Consider the following 17,207-nt stretch of genomic DNA (forward strand, 5'->3'; position numbering starts at 1 on the left):
CAAGTGTCTATATGGCCTTCGGAGCTTCATATAGCCGATATCTAGGTGGGTTCCAGTCCAACATTTAAGGATTTTGGAAAATTTTAGATTCGGTGTATGACTCGGACGAGGCTAAAAACCCGAGGGCCGAGTGAAAGTGGGCCGAATTGAGATGGTCCAAATGGTTGATGGGTAGAGTGCTAGAGGGCCAAGTGGGTGTGGTATCCGAGTCCAAGGGACGAGTGGCCGGATGGGGCTAGGCCGAATCGGAAGGGCCAAGTACCTAGTTTGTGACCGAGCCTATGACTCGGACGAGCTGAGTCTAGGTGGGCCGATGATCTGAATGTGTCAAGATGACTTGGACAGGCCGAATGGCCGAAGATGAGTGGCCGAGGGCTGAGGGCCGATTCTAGGACTTGGCCCTCGGACAAGTCAAACGCGGTGCGTTTTTTTGTCGAAATGACATAAAATTCATCGCACCAAGTGAATCAAAGCTTCATATCTACCAAGCACCTCCAAATCCTATATATGCATGAAGGAGAAGGTGTGGGTATATATGTAGTGGGCAACAAACTTGTCAGCGACAAGATCGAAGTGAATCCACACAATGGAGCTCTCTCTCTCACACACAATCAAGGTTTCAAATGAGCTCTCCCTTGGACTCTTGGCTCTTAAACCCCCTTCCCAGCAAAGGTCTTGCCACTCCGAATCCCTCACTTGTCAACCTTAATCCCCTTGATCACTCTTTCTTCCCCGTTTTTCCACACAATGGAGCTCTCTCTCTCTCTCTCTCAACCAGGGTTTCAAATGAGCTCTCCCTTGGCCTCTTGGCTCTTAAAACCCCTTCTCAGCAAAGGACTTGCCACTCCTAATCCCTCACTTATTGACCTTAATCCCCTTGATCACTCTTTCTTCCCTGTTTTTTCTTAATTTGTGCACTGTTCGGGCCTGTTCTACTGCAACAAACCCTACACCTTTCCAATCCGCTTTCTTAGTCCTAACCTACTCTAAATCCAACAAGAATCGAAAGCAAAGCACTGAACTAATTTCTCCTACTCTCCTAATCATCAAACCATCAAAATAACCAAAATACTTACTTGTTGTGAAGATTAAAAAACCCAAAACTTTCTACCTATCTCAAGCTCTGGTTCGGGGATGAAACCCTTACTTCATTGCTCGATTTGAAGCACGCAAGTGCTCAACCTTGAATTCATTGGTCTCGGCAATAGAACCAACATGTAGAGGCAAGCTCAAACTCAACCGCCAAGACCCACGAACTGCTTATTGTTTCAAGCATTTCAAGCAAGCACTAATGGCTACCTCTCACATAGCCGATGCACTATCCCTCTCTAAGAGTGTAGTGAGCTTACCTCGATGCTTGAATGAGTTGCCTCCTCCCTCAAGCACACCAATAGCTCCACGATTCTTAATGCAAGCTCAAGCATCCTCAAGCCTGCACCTCCAAACTCCATCCTCCATAGCCATGCGTGAGACAAGAGACGAGAAGAAGAAGAGAGGAAATGGTGGACAGCTTCACCTCCTTAATCCCTCACCCTCACTCCCTCACACTCTCTCACTCCCTCTCTCAAGCACACACATGCAAGCAAGAGGAGAGAAGAAGAGAATAAGATGAGTATCTTGTTGCCACACACCAAAGAATGAGCTTTCATTCACTTTTTGAACTTTATATACATGCCCTAAAATCCCATGGGCGGTCATCCCCTTTTTACATGACCAACCATTGTGGCATGGCCCTCTTTTCCATTCCCTTCTACTTGGCCTATTTCTTTAGGCTATGCCCATTTATCCTTTTACAATTTGCACAGGAGCGAGCCTCTAGAGCTCTTTTATAAAGTTTTTGAGGCTTCTTTCACTTAAGAGCTGCGCTTTTGCCTCTAGCTTAATTTTAGAGGCCGTCCTTGTGCCTTTGCTTGTTCTCTAACCTGCTTCTTCCATCTCGAGCTGGGGTTAATATCTATCCTTGCTTTCCCTGTTAAGTAGAATCAAGATTCCCATGCTTCACTAAGTTTGATGTTTCTCAAGGAGATATTAGGTAGCGATCTGCATGGATGTAACGTGTCCGCTCATTCTCATGTGGAACACATCTTAGCAGTCCATCGGGAAGAGAGTCTAGAAAGCGCCACTAGGCACTCGCAAGGAATGTCACAGGGTTTGCGATCTAGGTCTACCCGAGTATGCCCCGAGTGGAAGTATTTGGCCGTTCCCACTTAGGACCGACCTGAAGTCAGGGTTCCTTTCCTATCAGCAAAGTCTCTAGGAAGTAGCTAGAGTCGAGCTCCAGAAGACCCACTTTGAGTAGGAACGACAGAGTCAAAGCAGAATTATGCTACACTTGGTTCATGGAGAATGGGAAACGAGAGGGATGCGAAGCTCAACCTCTCTGCCCATAAGGCATAGTCCCATTCCGCTCCCCTAAAACAGCATAAATCGGGATTCTAACTCTATTGACGCTAGGTCTTCATAGTCTTGTTATCATGTCTTTTGATAAAATTTCCCAGCTAACCGGGACCACCCTTCCATAGGACGGACCCAAGTCACATCCACCGCACTTTCCTCGATTTGTTTAGTTATCTAATTACCTACCACATTATGTTTGACATGCAAAAGTAGCTTCCTTAATTAATCAATTTAAACATAGATTCCTTCACGTAACTTAGGCACTGACATAAAAACAATGTCAAGCAAGCTCCTTTTTCAAATATCTGATCTTTATTTATCATAGTCTTGGAATACATCAAGTATCATGCCCGAAGGCTAACCCAGCTATCAACAGGATTACTGCTCCAAGTTATCGGTCTCTTGTGCAGGATCCGGAGGCAAGGAATTTATAGCCATAGCCTCCACTGGCACCAAAGTGTCCTCCCGCTCCAAGCAGCACCCACGAAGAGACCTCTCGCGGTGGGTTCGGTCCATATACCCGGCGCGGCTAACAACCCCCTTGGATAGGGCCAGGCAGGCAGTCGAAGGTAACGGAACCTACCTCTCCCTCCACGCTTTTAACCTGAAGCATTAAGTGTTTGACCTTGAATTAGTTCCTTGAGCACAGAAGTTCAAACAATGTACCTAAGTGTACAATCACGATCATTGCTGTGGTTGTTCGTACGACCAACTGCTAAGGTGTGATTCCTTCTTTCCGAATGCTCCCAGCATTCGATCCTGGATCGTTCGTAACTTGGCGAGATTCCAAGGGCTTGGCAAGCTAGGTTGCTTGTTTCCCCTTTTTCTTTGGGTTAGGGTTTGTACCCTACTGACCCTTATTATCCTTACCTTAGGTCTCCTTGTAAAATAGATCATAAACAACCCCGTCGTCCTCGATTGGTCAACTTGCTGGTTATCTCCTAGATCCCTTGAAGTACCTATGTACATTTATCTTTGATCTTAATTGATCAAGATTGTCTATCCCCTTGACCATGGTTGGTCAAGATGGTTCTGTTTAGAATAGTTCTTACTCCATCTTAAGTATAATCTTTTTAAGCCCTCTTAATAATGCTCACATGCACTAAGCTTTTACCTATCCCTCTTGAAGTCACCAAGGACTTTAACATGGGTCTCATGGATCTCAGTCCCATTTGGTAAATTACAAACAACGTTGAATTTTCCCAAAAACTTTAATGCACGCAACGTAATGCCATGCCTTCATTTCAATGCTTACAGTTTTGATATAATCCATACGATATTTTATGCCACACATGCGAAGGTATTTTCCATGCATGCAATCTTAACATTATCCTCTATGTCTTTATTTACACGATCCATAACCTTCTTGAATGATCTGATCTTTATAACTTTATGTGATCATTGTATGGGTCTAGCTGCACTTTAATCTTTTCTATAATTTATTACATGTACCTTAGAATCCATCTTCCGATATGGAGATGCACTTTGCTTCTTTCGATGTCCTCTGAAATGTATTTTGCAAGAACTTGTGCAAGGAGCAATGCACTTTATGCAAGAATATTTTTTTTTGGTAAGTTACAATGCAATTACCTAATCAATTTCATCTATTATGATGTCATCTTACAACAAAATTTATCTTGTTTGTTACAAACATCACAATAAATTCATACCTAGGCAATTATCAATCGCGCAATTAATGTGATGCATGTGAATACCATGATAATTATAACCTATGATCTAACAATAGAGCGACCTGGGTTTGAAGTAATGTCTTGATTTCAATGGTATTCACGCCTGATAAACTGTTCGCGGTTGCGGTGCCGTCTTGATTCGAACCTCCATCCACACTTGCAAGGTTTCCGCCATCCTTGTGGAACTATGTTTTGGGGCCATACTCGAAGATGTATGTTCAAGAGAAAGAATTCTCGCACTCTCCTATGCAAAATTCTCGTTGCCTCTCCTTGAGTGAAGAAAATATAGAAAAAGGGCCGGGGGGGAGATATTACATCCTCTCCCCCTTAGAGAAATCAAGATGTCCTCATCGCGAGAAGACCTGGGGGTATTGTTGGTTGAGAGTACTTTCATCCATCCAGGTCGCATCCTCTTCTGGATAAACTTTCCACTGGATGAGGTATTCTCTCAAGGTCCTTGATCTCAAATGCTTCTCCCTAACATCTAGGATTCTATCAGGCCGTAGCTCAAGGACTCCTTGGTTAGGCATTACAATTTGCTGATCATCAAGTAAATGATTCAGATTAGGTAGATACTTTTTCAATAGGCTAACGTGGAATACATTATGAATCTTTAGAGTTGCGGCCAGCTGTAGTCTATAAGCATTAGGCCCTAGGCACTTGGTGATCTTATAAGGTCCACAATACCTCGAACTTAGCTTCTTGTACTCTTCCAAGGACAGTGAACACTTTTTAGGGCGTACATGGATGAAGACCATATCACCTTCAACGAAGGATCTGTCTTGTCGTTTCAAGTCAGCATAAGCCTTTTGTGTATCCTTGGTAGCTTGAATGTCTTGTCTTATTGATTTGATTTGATCATCCATGTCTTCCAGCATTTATCTTGAAGCATCTACCATCAAAGTTGGATCCGAGAAGTTCAAAGGGATACAACAATCATGCCCATACAATGCTTGGAAAGGGGTCATTTGAATACTCTATTGGTAAGAAGCATTGTAGGCAAACTCAACCAGGGGTAAATATTGAATCCACTTTTTGGGTTCGCAACAGCAGTTTGCCCTAAGCATATCTTCAATGACTTGATTGACTCGTTTTGTTTGACCATCAGTTTAGGGATGGTAAGCTGTATTGAAACAAAGTTGAGTTCCAGTAGCCTCAAAGATAGCCCTCCAGAAGTGTGATATAAAAAGAGAGTCACGATCACTAATGATTCTTCTAGGTAACCCATGAAGTTTGAATATTTCCTTGATGAATAATCTTGCGATGTCTGAAGCTTTATAGTTCATCTTGACAGGGATGATATGTGCGACCTTGGTGAGCATATCTACTACAACCATAATAGAGTTATATCCTCCCTGAACTTGGGGTAAGCCAACAATGAAGTCCATACTAATGAATTCCCATTTCATTTGGGAAATGTCAAGTGGTTGCAATTTCCCAGGCATTTTAACATGTTCTACCTTAATGCGTTGACAAGACAAACATTCCGTAACATATTTGAGTACATCTCCCTTGAGCCTTTCCCAATAATAGCTCTTTCTGACCGCGTTAAGGGTCTTGGCATAACCAGGATGTCCTGAGAGAGGGGAGTCATGGGCTTCCCAAAGTATCTTCTACTTGAGAGTTTGGCTTGCAGGGATACATAATCGTGCCCTAAAGTAGACAAGTGCATTACTAATGGAGAATTCTTGATACTTCGTCTTTAGCTTCGGGTCTTGATCCTTGATGGGGATCTCCCTTAGCATTTTCCGATAGACTGGGTCATGATATGCCCCTTCTTTTGCTAGCTTAAGAATCGGGTTGTTTGGCATTGATACCTTTGTGGCTAGAGACCTTGCTGTTGATGGATCTTGAAAAATAAGAGAATTTAGAAATGCCTTGCGACTGAGTGCATCGGCAACTACATTCTCTTTTCCAGGCCTATATTTGATTTCAAAATCATATTCTTCCAACACCTCGATCCATCAATGTTGCCTCATATTGAGCTCATTCTGGGTGAAAATCCATTTAAGACTCTTGTGGTCCATTACTAAGGAAAATTTATTACCTAGCAAGTAATATCTCCAAAGTTTGAGAGCATGGATGACAGCCAATAGCTCCAGGTTGTGGGTAGCATAATTCCTTTCATGGCTCCAAAGTTTGAGAGTATGGATGACAGCCAATAGCTCCAGGTCATGGGTAGCATGATTCCTTTCGTGGATAGCAAGTAATGTCTCCAAAGTTTGAGAGCATGGATGACAGCCAATAGCTCCAGGTCGTGGGTAGCATAATTCCTTTCATGGCTCTTCAATTTTCTTGAAGAATATGCTACGAGATGACCTTCTTGCATAAGTGCGCATCCTAAAGCAAGTGTGCTAGCATCAGTTATACCACTTCAAACTCCTTACTAAGATCAGGAAGTTTCAGGATGGGTGTTGATACTAAGCTTTGCTTTAGTTTGTCAAAGTTGGTTTGTTCTGCAGGTGACCATACAATCACTACTTGCTTCTTTAGTAGATCAGTCAGAGGTGTTGCAATCAAAGCATAATCTTTGATGAAAATTCTATACCACCCTGTCAACCCAAGAAAATGTTGTATTTCTTTGACAGAAGTTGGTGTTGGCCATTTCAGTATGTCTTTGACCTTAGGTGGATCTACTGAAATTCCTTCTGCTGATACAATGAATCCCAGATATTCAATCTGTCGCTTGAAAAATGTGCACTTCTTCTTCTTGGCATAAAGCTTGTGTGCTCTCATTGTTTCAAGAACAATGCAAAGTTGGCGTTCATGATCCTTTCCCTGTTTTGAGTAGACTAGGATATCGTCAAAAAAGACGAGTACGAAGTCATCAAGATAGGACCTAAAGATATCCTGCATTAACCTGTTGAAGGTAGTAGGAGCATTCCTCAACCCGAATGACATCACTAGGAATTCGAAGTATCCATACCTTGTATTGAATGCAGTCTTCAGGATATCATCTTCTTTGATCCTTATCTGATAATATCCAGATCTGAGATCTATCTTTGAGAATATCTTCGCCCCTTGAAGACAGTCAAGTAATTCATCTATTCTTGGAATGGGGTATTTATTTTTTATGGTTGCTTGATTCAACCCTTTGTAGTCAATGCATAGGTGAAGCGTTCCATCTTTCTTCTTTTGGAACAACACTGGAGCTCCCCGTGGTGAACTGCTAGGACGGATGTAGCCTTGATCTAACAGTTGCTTGAGTTGCTCTTTCAGTTTGATAGCTTTCAAAATGGACATTTTATATGGCCTCTTTGCGATCGGTGCAGCTCCTGGTACAAGTTTGATTTCGTGGTTGACTTCCCTTTGGGGAGGAAGTTTCGTTAGATCTTCAGGGAATACGTCTGCGTATTCCTTTAACCATGAAGGTTCTTCTCCGGATTCCTGATTTTGATCTAGCTTATTTAGTTTAATCAGATAGACAGGTAGACCCTTTTGAACACCTTTTATTAACCGTGTTGCTTTTGCCAACTGTATTTTTGGCTTACCAGCCTCACCTTGAGTCGTGACTAGTTCCCCTTCAAAATTGCGGAAGGAGACTTGGCCCTTCCCATAATGGATGTGGGCATCATTGGGTATTAGCCAATCCATTCTGAGTAAGCATTCGTGGACACCTAGGTTCATTACTCTGAATCTCACAAAAGTTGGCTTCCCACCCAGTAGGAATTTCACCTTAGCAGTTTGCCTAGTACAAGTGACTTCACGACCATTTGCTAATTCCACAAGTAAAGTAGGTGCATCTATTGTGGTTATCCCTAATCTTTTTGCACAGATTGGTGAAATGAAGGAATGTGTGTACTGCCACAGTCAATCAAGGTTTTGAAGCTTTTACTTTGATATTCTGATGGAGTTTGAATCATCGAGAATTGGCAATTCGGGTGAAGAGTGGCGTGAACCATTGCCCTCTCAATGTCAGCATCCATGGATGGATCTTCTTCATTGTCCAGCTCCTTGTTGGAAACACTGGAGGTTCTCCCTCTGGCCATAACGGTGGTTCCTTGGCCATGAGGGGCTCTATTTTGACCTTGGAATTGCCCCTGGCGATGCCCTCTGCCAAGCTTGGGACACTCCCTCTTGAAGTGTCTGGGCTAGTTGCAATGGAAGCAACGTGGGTTGAGATCATTGCTTTATGTTGGAACAAAGTTGTTGATACCATTGGCCCTAGCTTTCTTTCTTTGGCCCTGATTCTGACCCTGCGCTCTCTTAATCTGAGCCTTAGACATGCCCTTATTCTAATATTTGTAAGGTCAAATCCTGCTGTTCCTTGGTTTGGTATACACCTCCTATATTATTGGAGCAGCTCGAATGAGTGCGTCTTGTAGGTCCGTTGGGCGCATTGATTCCAATCGAGTGTTTATGGGTGGATTCAACCCAACACAGAATTTTGACACTTGTTGTGTCATATCCATTGGGGGTGCATACTTTAGGAGTGAAATGAACTTCGAATAATATGCTTCAAGGGATAATCCTAGCTGCTTCAAGTCATAGAATTCATTCATCTTTTGTGTGCGGTAGGCAGGTGGCAGATACCTCTCTCTCACAACTTTCTTAAGCTTATTCCAAGTAAATGTCCCCTCCGAGATCGCTTAGTCTCTGCACCACTGTTTTCACCAAAGTCTCGCTTCGCCTGTTAGCTTAAGTTTGGCGAGCATGGCTTGGTTAGCAGGTGCAGTTCCTGCTGCCTCAAAATAGTCCTCCATGGACTCAATCCAAATCTTGGCGTCGGCTTGAATAGTCCTTCCCTTGCCATCAAACTCGAGTGGCTTAATTTGTTTGAGAAGGAATTTCTTCTCTTGAGCCACAGCTGGACTTAGTGCAGGAGTCGGATTTGGAACCTACGCTTGGGGTTGCATCTGAACAATAAGATTCTTTATGTTAACATATTATCATATGTCCCTATATTATGTTAATATGACTAGCACAGCTTTTTAGCTAAGTGATTTAATCACTTAACACCTTAGTTAACATTTATGATCAAGATAGACAATTGTAAAAAGTCTTATTTGTTCATGAAAGCATAACCCCCTGAGTACATTTATTTTGGATAAGTAGGACAGGCTGATTGATACATTAGTTTGGGGAAAATAGGATTGTGTTACAATCAGCTACAGGGACGGAATAATAATATGGAGTGGGGTCATGGATTTTCAGAAAACGATAAGTCATAGGAAGCTTGGGGTATCACTTCCTTTGATACCCATCTTCTCATAGCGCCCTAACACTTTGATTTTGTCAGCAGAGATCATCCGGATCACTTCTTCATAGACATACTTGTTCTGCTTGACTTGCCGACCACTAACATGCAAAGTTGTGTTTACGCGAGCTTTGACAAATATAAATAGCTTCAAGATCTTTAAATCCTCCATCCACTTGATTCTCTTTAAGTTGGTCTGAAGGTATGCGAGTCGGTGGGCTGCTATGTAGTATACTCCTAAGTCTCCCATCCATCTCCGCTCCTTATACAGGGGCGAAGGATTATAGATGTGGTCCAAAATATTCATCATGCCAAGCCTCTGACGATAATTCGAAGCATGCACTGCAGTCATGAACATGACCTGGAACACGAAGAACTTACTCCATGCTTGGTGACTCTGCAACCCAGCATCCATAAGTGAGTAAAGAAATGTTTTCAACAGAAAACACTGCTCTATTCTACTCATCTTCCCCTGTTTATCCCCTTATTCCCTTTATTTTCCTCCATTAAGTTTCCTTGTAATCCTTAGATCTCGTTGGTTCCCTCTGATACCAACTGTAACGTGTTCGCTCGTCCTCATGTGGGACACGTCTTAGCAGTCCATCGAGAAGAGAGTCTAGAAAGCGCCACCTGGAACTCGCAAGGAATGTCACAGGGTTTGTGATCTAGGTCTTCCCGAGTTGCCCCGAGTGGAAGTATATGGCCCTTCCCACTTAGGACCGACCTGAAGTTAGGGTTCCTTTCCTATCAACAAAGTCTCTAGGAAGTAGCTAGCGTCGAGCTCCAGAAGTCCCACTTTGAGTAGGAACGATAGAGTCGAAGTGGAATTATGTTGCACTTGGTTCATGGAGAATGGGAAACGAGAGGGATGCGAAGCTCAACCTCTCTACCTATAAGGCATAGTCCCATTCCGCTCCCCTAAAACAGCATAAATCGGGATTCTAACTCTACTAACACTAGGTCTTCATAGTCTCGTTATCACGTCTTTTGAGAAAAGTTCCCAGCTAACCGGGACCACCCTTCCATAGGATGGACCCAAGTCACGTCCATCACACTTTCCTTAGTTTGCTTGGTTATCTAATTACCTACCACATTATGTTTGACATGCAAAAGCAGCTTCCTTAATTAATCAATTTAAACACATGTTCCTTCACGTAACTTAGGCACTGACACAAAAACAATGTCAAGCAAGTTCCTTTTTCAAATATCTGATCTTTATTTATCATAGTCCTGAAATACATCAAGTATCATGCCCAAAGGCTAACTCAACAATCAACAGGATTGCTGCTCCAAGTTTCGCCCGTAGACTAGTACACGGGCCTCGAGATCCCATCTCGAGTCATGTCGGCCTCTTGTGCGGGATCCGAAGGCAAGGAATTTATAGCCAGAGCCTCCCTTGGCACCCAAGCGTCCTCTCGCTCCAAGCAGCACCCATGGAGAGACCTCTCGCGGCGGGTTCTATCCATATACCCAGCGCAGCTAACAACTCCTTGGATAGGGCCAGGTAGGCAGTCGGAGGTAACTGAACCTGCCTCTCCCTCCATGCTTTTAACCTGAATCATTAAGTGTTTGACCTTGAATTAGTTCCTTGAGCATAGAAGTTCAAACAATGTACCTAAGTGTACAATCACGATCATTGCTGTGGTCGTTCGTACGACCAACTGCTAAGGTGTGATTCCTTCTTCCCGAATGCTCCCAGCATTCGATCCTGGATCGTTCACAACTTGGCAAGATTCCAAGGGCTTGGAAAGCTAGGTTTCTTGTTTTCCCTTTTTCTTTGGGTTAGGGTTTGTACCCTACCGACCTAATTATCCTTACCTTAGGTCTCCTTGTAAAATAGATCATAGACAACCCCGTCGTCCTCGGTTGGTCAACTTGCTAGTTACCTCCTAGATCCCTTGAAATACTTGTGTACCTTTATCTTTGATCCTAATTGATCAAGATTGTCTATCCCCTTGACCATGGTTGGTCAAGATGGTTCTGTTTAGAACAGTTCCTACTCCGTCTTAAGTATAATCTTCTTAAGCCCTCTTAATAATGCTCACATGCACTAAGCTTTTACCTATCCCTCTTGAAGTCACCAAGGACTTTGACATGGGTCTCATGGATCTCAGTCCCATTTGGTAAATTACAAACAACATTGAATTTTTCCAAAAACTTTAATGCACGCAAAGTAATGCCATGCCTTCATCATCCAAGTCTTTGAAGGGAACACCATGAAGATGTATGGAAAAGTTTAGAGGACCAAAGCCCCCAACTAGACAAGGCCAACTTCACAACAAATTGTGAAAAGGGAAACTAATCTATATGATACGATTAAGTTCAAAAAGACTAAAAAGGGGTGTTTTACTTTTCTGGATCAATGACTTAGAAGATGTCTTTTCAAAGGAGTTGAGTCAACTATCCGTGAACCAAGAAGTTGACCATAAGATTGAGTTGATTCTTGAAGTTGACCACACGATGGAGTTGATTTTTGGAGTTGAACCAATATTCAAAAAATAATAGAAAATGTTTGTAATTGAAGCCATTGGGCTTAAGGAACACATGAGGCAATTGATTGAGCAAGGATTCATCCACCCAAATAATTTGCCATGAGATGCACCTATCCTTTTCCAAAAGAAGAAATATGAATCTCTCAAGCTCTTGATTGACTTTAGAGAACAACTAAATTTGGTCAAGAACAAGTATCCTATACCTAGGATAGAAGAATTGCTAGATCGATTATAAGGAGTAAAGGTCTTTTCAAAGATAGATTTGAGGTTTGAATATTATCAAATCGAAATCAAGAAATAGGATATTCCAAAGACCTCCTTCAGTACTAGATATAGTCATTATGAATTCTTGGTCGTGCCATTCAGATTGACTAACTCCTCTTGCAAACATTCAACCAACTAATGCAAGATATATTTTGGCCATTCTTAGATGATTTTATGCAAGTACTCTTTGATGATGTACTGGTATACTCCAAAGCATTGAAGGACCATGAAATCATCTAAGGATTGCATTATAAACCCTCCATGAAAACTAGCTCTATGCTAAGAAGAGCACATATATATTCTTCACCACAAAAATTGAATACCTAGAATACACTATCTCTACTAATGGAACCTTGGTAGACCCTACAAAGGTGAAAGAAATCCTAGATTGGCCAATACCCAAGTCAATCAAGGAAATCCAATAATTTTTGGGACTAATAGGATGGTACCAAATATTTATCAAGGATTATTTTCTCATCGCAACACCCCTAATTAATCTCCTAAAGAAAAACACTATGATCATATGGGTAATTGAATATCAAGAGAGCTTCGATAACCTCAAGGAAGCTATAACTACTACCCTAGTACTAAAACTCCTTGACCTCACCCAACCATTTGAGGTAATCAGTTATGTAAGTGGGCTAGCGATTGGGGAGGTATTGCTACAATCATGTGAGGTAATCATTTATGCAAGTGGGCTAGCAATCCCAATACTAAACCATTTGAGGTAATCACTTATGCAAGGAGGCTAGACATTGGAGGAGTACTAGTACAAGAAAAGGAAGACTGATAGCCTATACTGCAAGAAAGATGAAGCCCTATAAGTTAAATTATGCTACTCATGATCTTGAGTCCATCTCTTAAACCTATTGAGACACTATCTACTAGGACAAAAGTATACCTTAGTAATAAGAGTCTTAAGTGGATTTTCATCCAAGTTAACCTAAACATGACGTAGAGAAGGTGGATAAAAATGATGCAAAAGTTCAATTTTGAGGTAGAGAATGTGGATAAAGGCCTTACAAGAGTTTGATTTCGAGTTCAAATATCATCAAGGCAAGGATAATGCCATCGCAAATGTCTTAAGACAAAAAGGATTCCTCAATAGTATTCTTGAGATACGAAGTTTGCGAACCATGTCAATACCTGATAATCCTATCCTAGAGCTTATGTATCAATCCATTTCTCTAAAAAGAATATGAAATACTTTTAGCCAAAGTACTTCAAGGTGGAATTTCCAACAAGGAATGAGTCAAGATAAAGGACTATCATGCAAGTAATGGTTGTTTGTACTACCAAGATCGCCTTTATGTTCCAAAAGGACAAGAGATAAAAGCAAAAGTCTTATGGGAGACTCATGACAACCCAATTGAGTCTAGGTTATGCGAAGACTCTTAATGCAATTTGCAAAAGCTATCACATGCCATGACTAAACAGGAATATTATACAGTTTGTAACATAATGCCTAACTTGTCAAAGGGTTAATGCTAAAAGCGCCTAGAAATTTATAACCCTTGGACATTCCACAAATGAAATAGAAATCAATAAGAATGCACTTTGTAGTTGGATTACCTACTACTACTAGTAGATATAATACTATGGTAGTGGTGAATAGATTGACCAAATTTTATCACTTGATCCTAGTTTTAAAAACACATAAGTCATCTAACACAACTTGAGTTTTCATCAAGGAGGTATTCGGATAACATGGATTGTTGAGAAGAATAGTTAGTGATAGGGACTCTAAGTTCACATCAAAGTTTTGGACCTTCTTATTTTAGCCCATTGGGACTCAGTTGTCCTTTAGTACTGCCTATCATCTATAAACAAATGGCCAAACTAAGAGAATGAATCAAACTAATGAAGATATCTTAAGATCTTATTGTGGCAAAGAACCAAGATGATAAATGGAATACCTACCTCTTATGGAATTTCCTATAATGCTACTTATCAACAAACAATCAAGATGACTCCATTTCAAGCCCTTTATGGACAAGAATGTTGCAGGACCCTAAATTTTTTGGACCCACCACTCTCAAGATGGAGGCATCCAAGGCCATTCTTGAAGAAATGAACCAAGAAATTCAAGCTATTCAACATGACATCAAAGTAGCCTAAGTCTACACAAATCCTATGCAAAACTTGAAAGGTCCATATGAACATTTAAGGAAGGTGACAATGTTTTCTTAAGGGTGAGACTTGAAAATAGCTCTATTCTTGGGAAAATATAAAAAGCTTAGTCTAAGGTACTACTACAGACCTTATGAAGTAATCAAAGTAATGGGAAAGCAAGCTTACAAGCTTAAACTACCATGCCATCTCAAAATCCATATTGTGTTTCATGTTAAGGCTATTCAAGCCATATGTGCCTAACCTTGAACATGTACTTCATGATGAGCAAATAATCATGCCTGCCTAAGGAATTTTGAAAATGCAACTTGAGAAAATTCTACAAACAAAGCAAAAATCTCTAAGGAGTCAAATCCTAAGGGAACATCTTGTATAATGGAAGGACTATCCTAAAGAGAATGCCACTTGGGTCAATGAGACAACCCTTATGAAGAACACCCCCAATTCATCTTGAGATGAGGACATCTCAATTTCTTTAAGGGAGAGGATGTATGTCCCCATTATTCAATCCACATCCATGAAAAATGTGTATACATAGTTCATAATAATAATAATAATATGCATTTTAGAAACAATGCAATTAATGTATAAAAAATATTTGATAAGTGATTTTGTTAACAAAATGTGAGTCACTTACCCATTTACACATTGTTAAATATAACGTGCTTAGTAAAAACTAACTCATAGCATCTAAATATAAAAAAATCTATGCATTTTAAATAAATTAATTTAACATTGAAGATGAAAAAATTAATAGCGTAGATGCATTCATCTCAAAAAATTAATCAATCTACAATTTTATGGCATGTCAATTTGACACGAGGAGTGTGCATTAAACCTTACACATAAGAAATAGAGCAAAAGTGCTTTGGGACGAGAAAAAAACAATAAGATGAGGAAAAAATGTAGAATAGAAAAAGAAAATTTAAATTTTGTTTTGTACAAAAGTAGGGGAGCCAAAAACAAAGGCGTGCTTTTGGGAGAAGTCACATTCAACTAGGCCTATTATAAAAATAGAGTAACAAAAAAGGCAAAGGGAAGAGAAAAGCATGTTAGACTCCTCTCCCCTAACATCTATATAAACCTTTCATATTGGGTAAGAAATCATGGATTATCATATGTATGAATTAGGCTGAATCTCGGGAGCACCTTGATCTTCTCTTCGTGAGGATTCTAATCATGTTCTCCATTTGAAACTTTATGCTTTGTACTGCACACAATCCCCTAAGAATTTCAACATTAGTGGTTTTTTGCTGCCCTCTTTCTCTCTTTTCCTCATAAACAACAATTGTAATATCCCTTTAGGTCTATTTATGATGTCTCCTATCCTTTGCCCACTTACTATAAGCCTTGTTCTTATGGAATAAACCTCAGAGGTCATCGAAAGATCCAAATGACTTTGGAGCAAGTCATAAAAATTGTGCACTTGCTTTGCTTTATTTCTTTAACAACCTTTGTTTTTTCAAATGAAGGGAAATCCCATTTCCAAATACGGTCTCTCTTTCTCAAATTGAGTCTTTTATGCCAAACATTTTCCCCTATTTAACAATGGATTTTAGATCCCATAGCCAACATCTCTATGTATGTGCATTTCTCTTGCATTTCTAGTAAGAAATACTAGGCCTAAATATGGAAGGAATGCCAGAGGAAGTGGGAGAGGTGGATCCATAGTATTCGCCCAAGCCCCCTAATTGGCTATTCTAAGTAATCTTCAATCCTATGTGCCAAGACGCATTGCTCCTCCCCCAACGGTAGGGGGAACATACTCAAGAAGAGTGTATGAGGTTAAGTGAAGCCAAGAGGGTTTTTGGGTGCCGAAAGACATAGCTGGTTCTCCTAGAGTGCTATAGCCCTACTCTATCCCTTACTAATAGAAGATCTGGATTTTAAAGACTATTTGCATGTGCTCATGAAGATCATATCACAAAGCTAATTTCTATGGCACCAAAGAGACTCGAAAAACCATACAAGCTCCCATCAACAAGGAAGTGGTTGTGCTAAAGTTGAGGCTCAAACTAAGGCTAAATCACAATGTGAAGAAGACACAAAATCTGTGCAAGCTAAAGTTACAATGGTCACATGCAAACCCAAACTTGCAATAATTCCATGCAATGATGTATAGCCATGTGATGATAATCAAGTTTGACATAAGAATTATTGGTTAATTTTGATATTCTAAAATTATTTTAAAAATTCTCAATTTTCTCAATTATTTTAATGTGGTTGGTCACATGCAGTTAATGAAAAATAGAATAATAAAATTGAGATAGTGAGAGAAACACTTAGGATTGTTCTTTTTCACTTCATAAAACCATAAGTGGCTGTAAATACTTGAAAACAAGTTAAAAAGTGCCAAAACTAACTTAAAATTATTATTTATTTTCTAGGAATGAATACAAGATTTAAAAAGAGTGGTCTTATACATGCATAAGTAAAAGTACTCCAAAAACACTATTTCTATGGTTATGGTGCCTTTGTTTTGAAATGTGTTGAAATGTATTATCGTATTGTTTTGTGCTTGCAACAACCTAATGGATTATGGATTATGGTGGTTTAGGATGTTGGGATCCCCAACCCAATGATCCTAAGTATTTTGTAGAATGCTAAAAAACTCACCTGCAGGTGGGGGTCCTACACTCCTAAGGAAGATAGGTGTTTTTTATTTGTGGGTCACTTGAGCACCTAAGATGACAAAGGGCCAAGTGGTAAGTGCCTCCATTATGTAGGATGGATCTAGAGACTCAATGAAGCTTAGTAGATCTCTATACCACTAAATTCCATGGAAGGAGTGCTATCACATACACCCCAATCTTACAAGGTTGGAAGGTCCTGTCCTAGGCTAGATGGTTATCTTCTCTATAGAGAGACACATTTTGTATCACTATGAGAAGTAATTGTTTTGTATATATTTTATGAACTAAAGTATCATTTTTTGAAGTGTTTGTTATGTGTCAAAGGTTGTAAAAGTAAATCATGTTTAATAGGATAATAAAATGAAGTTGTTTTTATATGTTCTAATAGTGTGGTAGCATAATT

Source organism: Lygodium microphyllum, chromosome 5 (assembly GCF_053477565.2).
Source record: "Lygodium microphyllum isolate KBCC chromosome 5, Lygodium_microphyllum_v1.1.10, whole genome shotgun sequence".
Classification (NCBI taxonomy): Eukaryota; Viridiplantae; Streptophyta; class Polypodiopsida; order Schizaeales; family Lygodiaceae; genus Lygodium; species Lygodium microphyllum.